General features: G+C 39.4%; 1 protein-coding gene across 6 annotated transcripts in view; it reads left to right on the forward strand.

Moving 5' to 3' along the window:
- Positions 1–11,116: 11,116 nt before the first annotated feature.
- The window catches only part of LOC110523269 (uncharacterized), a 29,262-nt gene continuing 22,450 nt past the window's right edge, over positions 11,117–17,928 (forward strand). For all 6 annotated transcript variants that reach the window (XM_021601817.3, XM_021601818.3, XM_090233832.1 and 3 more), the window contains exon 1: positions 11,117–11,424. The gene's annotated coding sequence lies outside the window, so the exon portion shown is untranslated. The remainder of the gene's footprint in view (positions 11,425–17,928) is intronic.

Consider the following 17,928-nt stretch of genomic DNA (forward strand, 5'->3'; position numbering starts at 1 on the left):
TGCAAATTTCATGGTATCCAATTAATAGTTACAGTCTTGTCTCATCGCTGCAACTCCCGTACGGAATCAGGAGAGGCGAAGGTCGAGAGCCGTGCGCCCTCCAAAACACAACCAAGCCGCACTGCTTCTTGACACAATGCCTGCTTAAACCGGAACACACCAATGTGTCGGAGGAAACACATACCAAGCTATCTTTATGTGAATGCACTAACTATAAGTCGCTCTGGATAAGAGCGTCTGCTAAACAACTCAAATGTAAAGTGATAATGTTTAGGTGGCATGGTATTGCTCTACTATGGCTGGTTAAATCGATGCCAATTTGAAAATGCAATGTTATATTGAAAGGCGAAATTGCATTCATATTTTCATATCATTGCGCATTTAATCCGATAAACCATGGTTTGTACCTTTGCTGGCTTTTTGACTCCCCCATAAGCTATGGTGTGCAGGTACAGTATGTCTATTGCACTTTTCTGGCTCTTTGGCACTCCAATAAACTATTGTGTGCAAGTACCGCAATTGCACCACGTCAGTATACATTTATTTTCCTAGATGCTTCTCTTGTGATATTTTGTGGTTGGCCTCCCCCACATTGCCTTTAAATTTCAATCACACTGTTAAACTGAACCTCTGTGATTCAGATTGATTAGAGCCCTTCATCTCAGTTTAAGGAACTGTATTGTGGTCATCCATGGCTTCCTGTTTCACTGGGGTATAAAAATTAGGTAACACGCATGTACAATCCATTTGTCATCCATTACCACGGGGAAAGGCAAAAATCTTACAAACAAAGAGACAAATTGTTGTTGACCTTCATAAAAATCTGGCAATGGTGTCAAGGGTGTGCGTACTGGTAGCGGAGTCAGGTGCAGGAGAGCAGAGAGTTGTGAACAGGTGCACACTTTATATAGGCAGGAGAAACCAACAGATGGACACCACTGCATCAAAACCTCCAGCCAATTGGCAAAAGTGCAAAACGAGCAAACAGTCACAATAATTATGTTCAAACAAATAAACACACCTCGTGACAAAACACGGAATAATATGAACACCAGTCTGGCGCGTCAAAAATGACACGTAACACAAACAATATGACACAAAGACATGAGGGGGAACAGAGGAATAAATAAATACATGCAGTGTGATTGAGAAATGCAATCCAGGTGTGCAAAACAAGACAACACAAATGGATCAATGAAAAATGGAGTGGCGATGGCTAGAAAGCCGGTGACGTCGACCGCCGAACGCCGCCCGAAAAAGGAGAGGAGCCGACTCTCAAAATACCACTTACCACTATTAGGGCAATATGATGGCGCCTCGTCTCAAACTCCTACAAAACATTGAGGTTTCTACTTTTTCTAGTGTTCTCTCATTTTCTTACTCAGTTGTTTCGTGCATTACTTCATACATCCAGGAAAAGATGTTGGAATATGAAGCGCTGGGTGCTCACCGTCCACCCGGCCTTCTCGGGCTGCCTCGGAGAGAGAAAAAGGAGACGCCGACAGAGTAGCAGACGTGTCGGGGTCTTAGTGAGATTAAGACGCTGGGCGACCTGTCCTTCACTACCGAGAATACTACTCGCCAATGTTCAATCATTAATTAATAAACTTGATGAACTCAGAGTGAGGATCTCCTTCCAGAGGGACATTGGATTCTGCAACATACTTCTGAGACTTGGCTTTCCTCTGAACATTCAGTGGGTTTTACAGTTTTTCTAGCGGATAGGAAGCAGGCTCTCTCTGGCAAGAACAAAGGCGAGGGGTTCTGCTTTATGACCAACAACGTGTGGTGCTATGGGGTTAACGCACAGGAACTTGCGAGCTTCTGCTCTCCTGACTTGGAATACTTGATTCAGAGTGTTTAATAGTCACATGTATAGGGTTGCAGGTGTGATTGCACTACAGACAGATCTCCCACCAAGTAAAATCGGGGGCCGAACCAGCGACCTCTCGGCCACCAGCCCAAGCTCCTAACCGCCAGGCACCAACCTCCAAGATCCCCCCCACAGTTCCCCAGAGAGCTGCTTCTCAACCATCCAAGACTCCCCCACAGTCCCCCCCTGAAAAACCTCCCCCTCCACTCCCCGTCCCCAAACCCCACGGAAGACGTGTGTAAGTCATTCAAATGTGTTAACCCTCGCACATCCTCATCGATGGGGCTGCTGTGGAGACGGTCAAAAATGTAACGTTCCTCGGCGTACACATCTGAGGAGCTGAAATAGTCAAACCACATGGACACCATAGATAAGGCATGACAGCGACTCTTCAACCTCAGGATGCTGAAGAAATTCGGCCTGTCCCAGAGGGCCCTCACAAGGTTCTTCAGGAGCACCATAGAGAGCATACTGTTGGGTTGCATCACAGTCTGGAACGGAAACTCCACCGCTGCTGACCGCAAGGCACTACAGAGGGTGGCACGCTCAGCCGAAAGTACCATTGGGTGCATTCTGCCTGCCCTGCAGGACACCTACAACACCAGGTGTTGCAGGAAGGCCAAAAAGATCATCAGGAACCCCAGCCACCATCACTCAGGCACAGGCAGTATAGGAGCATCGTGGCTAAAACTGTAAGACTGGCCAATAGCTTCTACCTCCAGACCATCAGGCTGCTGAATAGCCACCACTAGTCAACCCAATCCTCCCTTATCATTGCCAGAATTGTTAATATGTATGGCATTGGCACCAGGTTCTATGGTCATATGAGATGGAAATAGAGGCCTTACACGGTAGGGTTGGCATTGAAAGAAGAATGGATATGCAAAAAAAGTACTCATACAGTGCCTTCAGAAAGTATTCATACCCCTTGACTTATTCCACATTTATTGTTACAGCCAGAATTCAAATGGATTAAATAAAAAAATCCTCACCCATCTACACACAATATCCCATAATGACAAAGTGAAAACTTTTTACATTTTAGCAAATGTATTGAAAATGAAATACAGAAATATCTTATTTACATAATTATTCACACCCCTGAGTCAATACTTTTTAGAAGCACCTTTGGCAGCGATTACAGCTGTGAGTCTTTCTTGGTATGTCTCTAAGAGCTTTCCACACCTGGATTGTGCAACATCTGCCCATTATTCTTTTCAAAATTATTCAAGCTCTGTCCAATTTGTTGTTGATAATTGCTAGACAACCATTTTCAGGTCTTGCCATAGATTTTCAAGTAGATTTAAGTCAAAACTGTAACGTACCACTCAGGAACATTTACTGTGTTCTTGGCAAGCAACTCCAGTGTAGCTTTGGCCTTGTGTTTTAGGTTGTCCTGCTGGAAGGTGAATTCATCTCCCAGTGTCTGGTGGAAAGCAGACAACCAGGTTTTCCTCTAGGATTTTGCCTGTGCTTAGCTCCCTTCCGTTTCTTTTTTATCCAGAAAAGCATACCCGTAGCATGATGCAGCCACCACTATGCTTGACAATATAGAGAGCGGTACTCAGTAATGTGTTATATTTTCCCCCAAAAGTTTGTTTACCACATTTTTAGCAGTATTACTGTAGTGCCTTGTTGCAAACAGGAAGCATGTTTTGGAATATTTGTATTCTTTACAGGCTTCCTTCTTTTCACTTTGTGGAGTAACTACAATGTTGTTGATCCATCCTCAGTTGCTTTCTCCTATCACAGCCATTAAACACGACCAATAGGCGCCCTTCTTTGCGAGGCATTGGAAAACCTCCCTGGTCTTCAGGTTTTTGCCCCATGTGACATATTTGGCTTTCCCATTTAATCTACAGTAACGGGAAGATATAACAAAAGTCCTTCCAACAAAAGCCTACATGTGTCAGCCAGGCCAGACAGCTCATTAGGCAGCCGGTTATGGCGACAGAATGAAAAGGGCGGCATTTTCAGAGCTAAACTGACCAATTTGTGTTTATTTTTATTTAACTAGGCAACTTAGTTAAGAACAAATTCTTATTTAAAATAACGGCCTACCCCGGCCAAACCCTAACCCGGATGACGCTGGGCCAATTGTGCGCTGCCCCAAGCATGGCCAGTTGTTAGATAGCCTGGAATTGAACCAGGGTCTGTAGTGATACCTCTAGCAAGGCCCGAAGACACACTTCCAACAACACATTAAACCTCACATAATTTTGCCCAAAAACAATGACAAATTCTCTCACCCAGTGGCATATGGGCTTTTTAGGTGAGCGCTGATGCCACCCTATGATAAGCAGTGACCACTGTCATAGGCGGGGATGCAACATATTTATCCATTCCCAGTGTGCCTCTCCAGGGTGCTGTTGGAGAGACGTCACTGCTGAGCTCCACCAACATTCCGTCCAAAAACGTATCTAACATAAATCATGTAGCAGATATAGGATAAGGTAGAATGAGTATGTGGCCTTTTCTGTAGCCTACAGGCTGGAGATAAAATGTATGACAATGTAATGAGATGGAAACTTTTTAAATCCTACAGGTTTCTCCGATCAAATAGCCTAACCTATATGTCGCCAAATTAAACAAAAGATGCGCTGAAATGTTAACATGTCCTAAAAATAGGACAGGTCAAAATATAATGGACAATCAGGCTACTCACAACTGCTGTCCAGGAGTTTCATCCCAAGGGCAACATTTTAATGATCAGTGGTTTCAAGTTTGTATCCGTACATTTTTCACGAGCTGATCATAGCGAAAAATAAAATACTTCCGCTGTGTAAACACATTGCAAATAGGCTCAGGATAACTCTGATATTCAGACCTTAAATAGCTAAATTGATAAGTCACAGGAATCAGGACTAATAAAGTCAATGCAACCGTCTGTTTTACAAACTGGTGGGCCTGTGGGCCTGCCACATGAATGGCTGTTCACAAAATTCCATTGCGGCCAGCTAAAACATCTGACACAAATAATCAACTAATCATGATCTTCAGTTTAGAATGCAATTAGTTTCATCAGCTGTGTTAACTAGGGATGGGGAAAAAGTGTGACACCACACTGGACACCACACTGGAGTTGCCTCTCCCTGCTGTACCTCAGTAAGCACGGACCGACGCTGGTACCTTTTGGATGTCTTTTTTGGTGCAGTCCTGACCAGCCTTGATTTCCACGTCCACGGATGTTGTTTTTTGGTCCGATCTGGACCAAGTCTGAACCAATCATAGACATCTATGTTTGGTTTAGATTTTGTGAGGTCTGGACTAGCCTTGATTTGACCCAAACATTAACGTCTATGAATTTTTTCAACTTTCATTCCGAAACAAAAACTAGTCTGAAAAAAACATACACCTATTTTCCCCTTTAATTCAGAACCTAAATTTAACCTAACTTTTACATCTGGAAAAAAATTCTAGTTTTTACATCTTTCAACGTAATTTTGCTTACTGGGACTATTCTTGTAGGGGCAGCAATGTTTTGGTCTAGCCTAGGGCGGCAGAACGGCCCAGTCCTGCTTCCAACCTAGTGTCACGTTCGTCGTAACAAGGAGACTGTGATATGCGTGATATGAATACATCTTCTTTTAATAAACGAAGAACACTTAACTATTCAAAACGAACGTGACACTATATAACACGAGTGCTGAAACAGGCAACTACACATAGACAATAACCCACCAAATACCCAAGGGATATGGCTACCTAAATATGGTCCCCAATGAGAAACAACGATAAACAGCTGCCTCTGATTGAGAACCAATCTAGGCAACCATAGACAAACACCTAGACTTGAAACAACCCCATAAACATACAAAAACCCTAGACAGGACAAAAACACATATATCACCCTCGTCACACCCTGACCTAACCAAAATAATAAAGAAAACAAAGAATACTATGGTCAGGGCGTGACACCTAGGCTATCTGAGATAATCTAAAGAAGTTTCAGGGCTTCCAACTTTTGACAAAGGTTTGGAGTGAGATTTGCTATGTGAATTTCATTGCTCAATGGCACAACCCCTAGACGGGGTTCTGGGTGTCCTCTCCCAGGAAAACTGTACTGTTTTAAAGCTCATTTCCTGCAATTCTACATATTTTGACATGGTTTAAGCTTATGACCAGGGTGGAAAAAAAAAAAAAAATCCAGAGGTCAGGTGTATTTAGGACGACTGTTACTTTGAGTATGCTAATATTTGTACTTTACATCTTTTTTTGGGTGGTTTGAAACTTTATTCAGACAGTAATTAAATGAGCTGGGGAGACAGGAAAATGGAAGAAACATTAGAACGGTTGGATGCAGGGATTGATCCCTGATCTCAGGTGAAAAGCTGTATGTGACAGGGAGTGTTACCACTACACCAAAGCTCTGCACAAGAATTACTGATATTAACAATTGATGGCATTGGGTAACCAAATCATATTCTCCTCAATATTCAGTTGATTTATGCCTACTAGTTGAAGATCCTTGCCATCATATTACTCTACATAGACAAAATATTATGCATTTGTGAGTTGTGAGTCTCCCTAAAATGTTGAAAATGATATTTGATTCCTGGAGCATTTAATATCCAAAGCTTATTTCTATGACTTATTCTAAACTGTCCATGAATGGCTGAAATAATACATAGCCTCATATAATATATTTTGTAAATACATAGTAGGCATATCAGATTTTAATGAAATATGTGAATTCACTGGCAACATTGGAAAGAAGTGGAATAATAAAACAAGTGTGGGGAATAACAGTAGTGTTCTTGCTGACAAGCACAGTAATTACCCTATATTGTTACCCTATAGAATCCCCCATTGTTAAGAATGAGAATTGTTCCCCTGCTCAGACTAAATCAAGCAAATAAATCAAGCAAAGCCTCATATACTACCCACCACTGCAACCTGTATGCTCTCCTTGGCTGGCCCTCGCTTCATATTCATCGCCAAACCCACTGGCTCCAGGTCATCTATAAGTCTTTGCTAGGTAAACCCCCACCTTATCTCAGCTCACTGGTCACCATAGCAGCACCATAGCAGCAACCACCAGCATAGCAGCACGCGCTCCAGCAGGTATATTTCACAGGTCATCCCCAAAGCCAACACTTGCTTTGGCTGTCTTTCCTTCCAGTTCTCTGCTGCAAATGACTGGAACGAATTGCAAAAATCACTGAAGCTGGAGACTTATATCTCCCTCTCTAACTTTAAGCATCAGCTGTCAGAGCTGCTTACCGATCACTGGACCTGTACAAAGCCAATCTGTAAATAGCACACCCAACTACCTCGTCCCCATATTGTTATTTATCTTCATGCTCTTTTGCACTCCAGTATCTCTAGTTGCATATCATCATCTGCACATCTATCACTCCAGTGTTAATGCTCAATTGTAATTATTTTGCCTCTATGGCCTATTTATTGCCTACCTCCCTACATTTGCACTCACTTTGTGCAAATGTAGAAACTCCAGTTAATAGTCCTGCACCCAAAAAGACACAGAAAGAATTGTCTTTGCGCGAACTACAGGTCAACATAATCTATGCTGTATCGAAGAGCGTAAACATGCAAACACTGCAACCTCTGATAAATGCACTACACAGGATAAGACCTCCGGAGGAACATCTGGCAGAACGCCCAAAATATGTTTTTTAAATTAAAATAGGAGACAGAGCCAGTCACATGTAGGAACCAAATCATGTCTATGTACAGTAGGTTTAGCTAGCAGTAAGGAACACTCTTTTGGAGCTCACTTCAGACCGGTACTTATGCATCTAAGTTTAACTGTGACCTCTCCAGCTTGCTGACAATAAAGAGTGATTAATTCGATATTGACTTTGAGTGTCCTGTGTAAGATTTTCCACAACACATTCATATGGCTGACTATAAGAATGTGCAAAAATGATAAGAAATACTCTGGTGGTTATTGAAAATTAAATATCTCATTGTTATTGCATGATGATTTAGAAAATGTGATTAAGAATATAATTTATGTTTACTGGAATTTAACTACCTCTAATGCAGAATATGGGAAATATTGGGAACTGCTAAGATTTTAAATCCGCTCAGCCTGTATTACTTATGGAAAAGGGCTTGCTTTAAGAAGGAGGTTTGAGGTAGCTGATATCTCTAAGAAAATTGTTGATATCACAGAGATTGAGCATCATGATCTTAATGATAAAGCTAAATTGAATGATTTACAGAATCAACTAGATACATTTTATGAGGAAATGGCTAGAAGAGCCTTCATAAGATCCAGAAAACAATGTCTTGAAAAAAGCAAAAAGAACAGTAGATACTTTTTTAATTTGGAAAAGAGGAGAGGGGAACTCAACACACTTCGGAATCTTAAGATTAATGGGGTAACCTCTGAGGATAGAGAGTTGTTATCCGACTTTACCAACAAGTATTATGAGAATCTTTACTCCTTAGATAACAGTTTGAGTGACTAATGATCTTGATTCTATAGAGAATGTTAACTCGATTAGGGAAGAGTTCAGTCGGTCTTGTTGTCAAGATTTATCCATTATGGACATCCAATATGGGGTTGCTTAATAAAAAAATAACTAATGTACAGGTTGTGATAGATTAACCTCTGAATTTTACAAAACCTCTGAAGAAATAGCAACATGTTTACTTGAAACCTTTAAGCAGGCTATAAAGAAGGGAGAACTACCTGCCTCTCTGAAGGAAGGGGCTATTACTCTTATACCTAAACCAAACAAGGATCTCTTAATTATTGATAATTGCCATCCAATCACACTCCTAAATAACGACTAGAAAATTATAGCCTCAATCTTTGCGAAAAGGTTAAAGACCTGCTTGAATGATCTGGTTGATGAATGTCAATCAAAGTTATGAAAGTGCACAATACATCTAATAATCTGAGGCTGGTGTTAGATTTGGTTGAGTATTGTGATCTATTGGATGACTTCTCTGTTATCTTATTTCTGGATTTTCAGAAAGCGTTTGATACCTTAAGTCACAATTTTATCTTTGATTGTCTTACGCATTTGAAGTTTGCTAGTTTTTTGTTGATGATGCTATTAGAACTCTGTATAATGGTGACAATAGCTGAATCAAACTCTCATGGAATATCCTCAAGGTTTAACATTTACAAAGGAATACGACAAGGTTGTCCAATTCCACCTTATATTTTTGTTAGTAGCTCAAAGTCAATTTGAAGGCATTACATTCCAGGCCAGAGAGAACAAGATATCCCAACTGGCAGATGACACCTCACTTTTTTTGAAAAATGTGTCACAAACTAGATTAGCATTGGATATTGTGAAGCAGTTCTCCAAAATCTCAGGTTTGGTATTAAATCTTTCCAAATGTGAGATGTTTGTTCTGAAAGGAGCTGTCAATCCAGCAGATTGTAACATCTCTGAAAAATATACTGTAACCTACCTCAGTGTAAAGATCACCAAAAATCTTAAGGCTCTGAATGATCTTAATTTGAATCCTGTAACTGAATGTACAAATCTATCAAAAATAAATGATCCTCATGGTTAGGGAGGGATTTAATCCTAGACTGAGGGGCTATCGATTGACACTCAAATCCACTTGTTGTACCTTACATAGGCCATTGTACAACTTCATATGGAAAAACAAGCCACATAAGATAAAAATAGATGTTATCATCAACAGGGTTTGTGACGGCGGTCTAAATGTCTTAGACTTCAATCTCTTTTATCAGATATCAAAAGTCAACTGGGTTAAAAGGCACTTTAAAAAATCCTCGTAGTTTCTGGAATATTATACCTAATTTTGTTTTTCAGAAGCTCGGAGGGCTTAATTTTTTACTACAATGTCCCTATATTGTGGGTTAACTTCCTGTGAAATGGGCGGCTTTTCACAAGCAGGCTTTAATGTGCTGGCCTTTGCTGTATAAACACAACTTTCACCTCATAAATGATTGTATGGAATAATGGGTCAATATTACATAGAAACAAGATGTTATTTTACCGTAACTGGTTCTCGAAAAACATTGTCATTGTCAGCTAATTAGTTAGTATTTGTGTAAATCTATTGATGTGGAGAGCATTTATGTAAAGTTACAACTTTGAGGTTTCAAGCAAGGAAAATTATACCTAGTGAGAAAATCTTTACTTCAGAATAATGCTTATTTTGGAACATCTCCTATTGTAAGTGATATCCAGGTGAATGGCATAGGTTTACTAGATAAGAAATTCAACAATCGTTTAGTAAGGGATATTTTCTACAGACATTCTATTCCTTCTGCTATATTTTTTTGGGCATCATCGTTTGATGTAAACTGGCGCCGTGCTTGGCTCACTCCACACACATTTATGGTGACCAATAAAGTAAAGGAGATCTCCTTTAAGATTATCCATAGATTATACTTGTGTAATAGCTTGATTTCTAAATATATACCTGATGTTAACATAGAATGCAGTTTTTGTGAACTAGAAACGGAATCTATTGAACACTTACTCTGTAATTGTTTACATAGTGAGCTGTTCTGGACTGATGTAAAACTATCTATTGTCAGGAAAATGCATACAACCATTGAAATATCTAAGTTTGACATATTATTTTAATACACTGATTCCACAATTGAATGTCAGTATGTCATAAATCTCTTTATTTTATTAGGAAAACACAAATCAAAATGTATGTAGAAAAAGCCTTTAAAAAAAATGTTCTTCTGATTTGAAAAACGATTTAGAATCATTAAAACGTATTACAAAAAAATGTATTCACTACATGTCTATTTTTTTCACTTATTTTTTTTACATTTCACCTTTATTTAACCAGGTAGGCTAGTTGAGAACAAGTTCTCATTTACAACTGCGACCTGGCCAAGATAAAGGAAAGCAGTGCCACACAAACAACAACACAGAGTTCCACATGGAATAACAAACATATAGTCAATAATACGGTAGAAAAAAGTATATATACAGTGTGTGCAAATGAGGTAAGATAAGGGAGGTAGGTATAAGGCAATGAATAGGCCATAGCGGCTAAATAATTACAATATAGCAATTAACCACTGGAGTGATACATGTGCAGAAGATGAGTGTGCAAGTAGAAATACTGGGGCGCAAAGGAGCAAAATAAATCAAGTAAATTTGATTTGATATAATGTGGATTTGTATTATTCTTATGTTTTTGTCTTCCATATTTCTTTGTGTAATTCCTCTGTTTTTCGTGTTTTACGTGTTACTGTTAAATAAAAAAAATACAACATTTAAAAAATGCCGCTCTAATCTTAAGGGGCGTTTCTTTAAATACGTGATGGCACGACTGGCCAATGACAGAGCCCTGATGTTAAATAGCAGGCGAAGATGTTCCGATTTCAGAACGATTTAGAGCACAGTTGAAAAGTTAATACGCTGACTATAATGGACTAATTAGAAAAATAAAAGCAGTAATTTTCAATGCGTGAGATAAGACGTGTGTCTCCCGGCCAATGCTTGAGAGTTGGCAGCTCGGAGAAGGCTAGGGCTACAGTAACATAACCTATACGGAGGATACTGAGGCTATGATATCTAAATGGCTTTACACTGAATTCTGATGACAGGACAACCTGAGCATAAAAGGTAGGCAAGATCTATCATTGATACCTAGCTAAGTTGTTTTCAGCCGACTTACAGTAATGTCAACGCCATCACTTTTATTTTATATTCCGTGAACTGATGGAGATGAAATGGTTGAACTTTGTTTGTAGTTTCATTGTAAGAGAGCAAGGGGGATTTACTTGAAAGACGTGTATCCAAGTAACGTTAAGAACTCTCATTTCACTTTAATGGATTGATTTCATATCGAGGTAAATCGCGTGCATAAGAGTTTGCACTCGACTCAAAGTCCTGATATTACCAGCTAATATGTTTGACATGCCTTAATAGTGAGAAAAAACCATGGCGGTTAGTCAACCTAAAAGGGAAACTGAAAACCGGTATGAACATTGCACGCCCAACGTTAGTTGTGGGGAAGTGGGCATGGTTTACCAGGTCTAGGCACAATTTCTAACCCAGGGGCCTCTGAAAACCCGCCAAGGGCTGAAAACGTTTTTTTTTGTGACGCAAGAGAGGAGTTGCAACATTTATCCAATAACATTTTCCCCCCCCATAAAGTTATGAGTTAATAAAAAAGTAATATCGACGTCAATTTTTAATGACGTAGACTAAGAAGCAAAATTCAGTTTAATGTCAATAATAATTATTCCAGATAATTTTCCATCAATGGATTTCGATTTGACTTGTTTTGACAGCTATGATTAAGTAATAAGGCCCGAGGAAGTGTGGTATATGGCTTTTAAATCCATGTGCCAGCTCCATGTAGGCTACACAAGTGGCACAAATTGATTTGCAATGACTCCAGTGATATCGATATTTATATCGATATTTCAATATATTTATTGTATCAAATGGTAGGCTACAGTAGCCTGCCATGGCATAGAAATTAATAGCCTACTTGATGGCCAATATATGCAAATGTAGCCTATCATTCTCCACATTTAATGTAATTTTCATTGTGGACTTTTTCCCATAACACAAGCACGCGAGGGAGTTCCATAACTTCAATTTCACATTTCTACTCGCGATGCGCTCTAGACCCTAGAACTGAGTATAAGTAAAACCCTTTCCTTGAAAAGTCGAAATTAGAATGCAGTTCACTTTAAACCACCTCAGAGAGAATTTATCTAACGAGATGTAGTGCGCCTAAAGTCGTTTTCCAATGCTTTGTCGCCGTTATCAGTTCTAGCGCGTTAATATGTTTTATGAAAAATCTAAATAGACTACCTACAACTGGTAAAAAGTTGTCACGACGTGCGTGCCGCTCTGCGACACAGCTACCTCTGCTGTAGCACTCGTTCAACCAGTGCTCTCAACGCCCACACACCCCTCCAGCCCTCATCCTTTCCACCATTCAATTCAAATGGCTTTATTTAAAGCAACTGAAATAGATAATAAACTAAATTTAAATAAACAATATAAAATTAACAGTAAACATTACAACCACGAGTTTCAAAGGAATAGATATATTTCAAATGTCATATTATGGCATTCACTCACCTACTTGTTCACTCACAGCCTGTTCAATTCCTGATAAGCAGCAGTAGGTCATGGTGATATATATTACTATTGTAGCTGGAAATGGCAGATAAAAAAAAAAAAATGGATATCTACATAGGCGTACAGAGGCCCATTATCAGCAACCACACGTTGTGTTAGCTAATCCAAGTTGATCATTTTAAAAGGCTAATTGATCATTAGAAAACCCTTTTGCAATTATGTTAGCACAGCTGAAAAGGGTTGGGCTGATTTAAAAAAGCAATAAAACTGGCCTTTAGACTAGTTGGGTATCTGGAGCATCAGCATTTGTGGGTTCGATTACAGGCTCAAAATGGACAGAAACCAAGAACTTTCTTCTGAAACTCGTCAGTCTATTCTTGTTCTGAGAAATGAAGGCTATTACATGTGAGAAATTGCCAAGAAACTGAAGATCTCATACAACGCTTTGTACTATTCCCGTCACATAACAGAGCAAACTGGCTCTAACCAGAATAGAAAGAGGAGTGGGGGGCCCCGGTGCACAACTGAGCAAGAGGACAAGTACATTAGTGTCTAGTTTGAGAAACAGACGCCTCAACTGGCAGCTTCATTAAATAGTACCGGCAAAACTCCGGTCTCAACGTCAAAAGTAAAGAGGCGACTCTGGGATGCTGGCCTTCTAGGCATTCTTTTAAAGTTCAATACTCAAAACTTGATGACTTGGATTGAAGTTACTTAGAGATTATTTGGACATGAAATTCAGAGTATGCAAACTGGGGGACATTGAATTAAATTGTGTTTTGGTTAGAAAATGCTAATGTTAATGGTTGGTGGCAGTGTCAATAAACTTTGATCAGTGTGGAGAACAAATTTACCTGACCAGTCTGAAGTGTCTCCACTCCAATCATGAGGGGGGATTCTTTACAAACGCGCATCCAATCGCCTTAGTCCTAGACCCTTACTAAACCAAACTCCAATCTGCACCGTGAACAAAATGAGGATCTCTCCCGGGTGATGCCACAGTTACAATGCTTGTGACCTACAACTGCAAATCAAATTTGATTGGTCACATACACATGGTTAATAGATGTTAATGCGAGTGTAGCGAAATGTTTGTGCTTCTAGTTCCGACCATGCAGTCGGACCATATTTGCAAACAACAGCTGGTGCACGAAATCTAAGGAAGTCTCTAGATTTTGCTTGCCTGAAGTAGAATATATTGTAATAAACTGCAGGCCACACTACTTGCCTAGAGAGTTCTCAGCTATACTTTTCGTGGCTGTTTATTTTCCACCACAGACAGATGCTGGCACTAAGACCGCACTCAGTCAGCTGTATAAGGAAATAAGCAAACAGGAAACCACTCACCCAGAGGTGGCGCTCCTAGTGGCCAGAGACTTTAATGCAGGGAAACTTAAATCAGTTCTTCCAAATCTATCAACATGTTAAATGTGCAACCAGAGGGAAAAATATTCTTGATCACCTGTTCTCCACACACAGAGACGCGTACAAAGCTCTCCCTCGCCCTCCATTTGGTAAATCCGACCACAACTCTATCCTCCTGATTCCTGCTTACAAGCAAAAATTAAAGCAGGAAGCACCAGTTACTCGGTCTATTAAAAAAATGGTCAGATGAAGCAGATGCTAAACTATAGGACTGCTTTGCTATCACAGAATGGAACATGTTCCGGGATTCTTCCGATGACATTGAGGAATACACCACATCAGTCACTGGTTTTATCAATAAGTGCATTGAGGACGTCATCCCCACAGGGACTGCACGTACAGTGGGGAGAACAGATATTTGATACACTGCCGATTTTGCAGGTTTTCCTACTTACAAAGCATGTAGAGGTCTGTAATTTTTATCATAGGTACACTTCAACTGTGAGAGACGGAATTTTCAAAAACAATCGAGAAAATCACATTGTATAATTTTTAAGTAATTCATTTGCATTTTATTGCATTACATAAGTATTTGATACATCAGAAAAGCATAACTTAATATTTGGTACAGAAACCTTTGCTTGCAATTACAGAGATCATAAGTTTCCTGTAGTTCTTGACCAGGATTGCACACACTGCAGCAGGGATTTTGGCCCACTCCTCCATACAGACCTTCTCCAGATCCTTCAGGTTTCGGGAGTGTCGCTGGGCAATACAGACTTTAATTTTATTTTTTTTGTAATAATGACAATTACAACAATACTGAATGAACACTTATTTTAACTTAATATAATACATAAATAAAAATGCATTTAGCCTCAAATAAATAATGAAACTTGTTCAATTTGGTTTAAATAATGCAAAAACAAAGTGTTGGAGAAGTAAAAGTGCAATATGTGCTTGCGAAGAGCTGCTGGCAAAACGCACAAAAGTGCTGTTAGAATGAATGCTTACGAGCCTGCTGCTGCCTACCAACACTCAGTCAGACTGCTCTATCAAATCATAAGACTTAATTATAACATAATAACACACAGAAATAGGAGCCGTTGGTCATTAATATGGTCGAACTATCATTTTGAAAACAAAACTTTGTTATTTCAGTGAAATACGGGACCGTTCTGTATTTTATCTAACGGGTGGCATCCCTAAGTCTAAATATTCTTGTTACATTGCACAACCTTCAATGTTATGTCATAATTACGTAAAATTCGGGCAAATTAGTTCGCAATGAGCCAGGCGGCCCAAACTGTTGCATATACCCTGACTCTGCGTGCAATGAACGCAAGAGAAGTGACACAATTTCACCTGGTTAATATTGCCTGCTAACCTGGATTTCTTTTAGCTAAATATGCAGGTTTAAAAATATATACTTCTGTGTATTGATTTTAAGAAAGGCATTGGTGTTTATGGTTAGGTACAGTCGTCCAACGATTGTGCTTTTTTTGCAAATGCGCTTTTGTTAAATCATCCCCCAGCATTGCATCGATTATATGCAACGCAGGACATGCTAGATAAACTAGTAATATAATCAACCATGTGTAGTTATAACTAGTGATTATGATTGATTGTTTTTTATAAGGTAAGTTTAATGCTAGCTAGCAACTTACCTTGGCTTACTGCATTTGCGTAACAGGCAGTCTCCTCGTGGAGTGCAACGAGAGGCAGGTGGTTATAGCGTTGGACTAGTTAACTGTAAGGTTGCAAGATTGGTTCCCCTGAGTTGACAAGGTGAAACTCTGTCGTTCTGCCCCTGAACAAGGCAGTTAACCCACCGTTCCTAGGCCGTCATTGAAAATAAGAATGTGTTTATAACTCACTTGCCTAGTTAAATAAAGGTATAAAAAATATTTAAAAATTGGCGCCCAAAAATACCCATTTCCGATTGTTATGAAAACTTGATTTCGGCCCTAATTAATCGGCCATTCCGATTAATCGGTCGACCTCTAATACATACAATGTCTCCATTCTCTCAAGGCTTAAAGATCCTTCTGTCTCCCCGTCATCTACATTGATTGAAGTGGTTTTAACAGGTGACATCAATACGGGTTCATAGGTTTCACCTGGATTCACCTGGTCAGACAATAGAAGAGTAGGTGTTCTTAACCTTTTTGGGATAGGGGGCAGCATTTTCACTTTTGGATGAATAGCGTGCCCAGAGTGAACTGCCTCCTACTCTGTCCCAGATGCTAATATATGCATATTATTATTAGTATTGGATAGAAAACACTCTGAAGTTTCTAAAACTGTTTGAATGATGTCTGTGAGTATAACCAAACTCATGGCAGGCAAAAACCTGAGAAAAAAATCCAACCAGGAAGTGGGAAATTTGAGGTTTGTAGTTTTTCAACTCAGCCCCCATTGAAGATACAGTGGGCTATTAGTTATGTTTCACTTCCCAAGGCTTCCACTAGATGTCAACAGTATTTAGAACCTGTTTTGAGGATTCTACTCTTAAGGGGCTCATAAGAGCTCTTTGAGTGAGTGGTCTGGCAGAGTGCCACAGCCTCAGTTTGGCGCGCTCACGTGAAAGGTAGCTACGTTCCACTTCATTTGCATAGACAAAGGAATTGTCCAGTTGGAACATTAATGAAGTTGTATGTTTAAAACATCCTAAAGATTGATTCCATACTTAGTTTGGCATGTTTCTACGGGCTGTAACGGAACTTTTTGAACTTTTCGTCCAACGTTCGGCGCAACCTGAACACGCTTTTGGATTTGTTTACCAAATGCCCTAACAAAAGAAGATATTTGGACATAACTGATGGACATTATCGAACAAATCAAACATTTATGGTAGAACTGGGATTCCTGGGAATGCATTCTAATGAAGATCATCAAAGGTAAGTGAATATTTAAAATGCTATTTCTGAGTAATGTTGACTACCCAATATGGCGGGTATCTTTTTGGCAGCTTTGTTGTCTAAAGGCTGTACTCAGATTATTGCATGGTTTGCTTTCTCCGTAAAGTTTTTTTGAAATCTGACACAGCGGTTGCATTAAGGTGAAGTTTATCTAAAGTTCCATGTATAATTGTCGTATCTTTATCAATGTTTATTATGAGTATTTCTGTAAATTGATGTGGCTCTCTGCACAATCACCGCATGCTTTAGAACTACTGAACGTAACGCGCCAATGTAAACTCTGATTTTTTTATATAAATATGAACTTTATCAAACAAAACATACATGTATTGTGTAACATGAAGTCCTATGAGTGTCATCTGATGAAGATCATCAAAGGTTAGTGATTCATTTTATCTCTATTTCTGCTTTTTGTGACTCCTCTCTGGCTGGAAAAATGGCTGTGTTTTTCTGTGGCTTGGTGGTAACCTAACATAATCGTTTGTGGTGCTTTCGCTGTAAATCCTTTTTGAAATTAGACACTGTGGCTGGATTAACAAGGATTTTATCTTTAAATGGTGTAAAATACTTGTATGCTTGAGGAATTTTAATTATGAGATTTTTGTTGGTTTGAATTTGGCGCCCTGCACAAATTCGACATGTTAATTCATTTTTCATATCAGCTTCACATGGACTGCAAAAACATAGGCTTTGTAGATAGACAGGGATTTTCTTTTGATGTAGCTTCATAACATTATGTCTG

Source organism: Oncorhynchus mykiss, chromosome 5, assembly GCF_057628025.1.
Source record: "Oncorhynchus mykiss isolate SJ-2025 chromosome 5, ASM5762802v1, whole genome shotgun sequence".
NCBI classification, from domain to species: domain Eukaryota; kingdom Metazoa; phylum Chordata; class Actinopteri; order Salmoniformes; family Salmonidae; genus Oncorhynchus; species Oncorhynchus mykiss.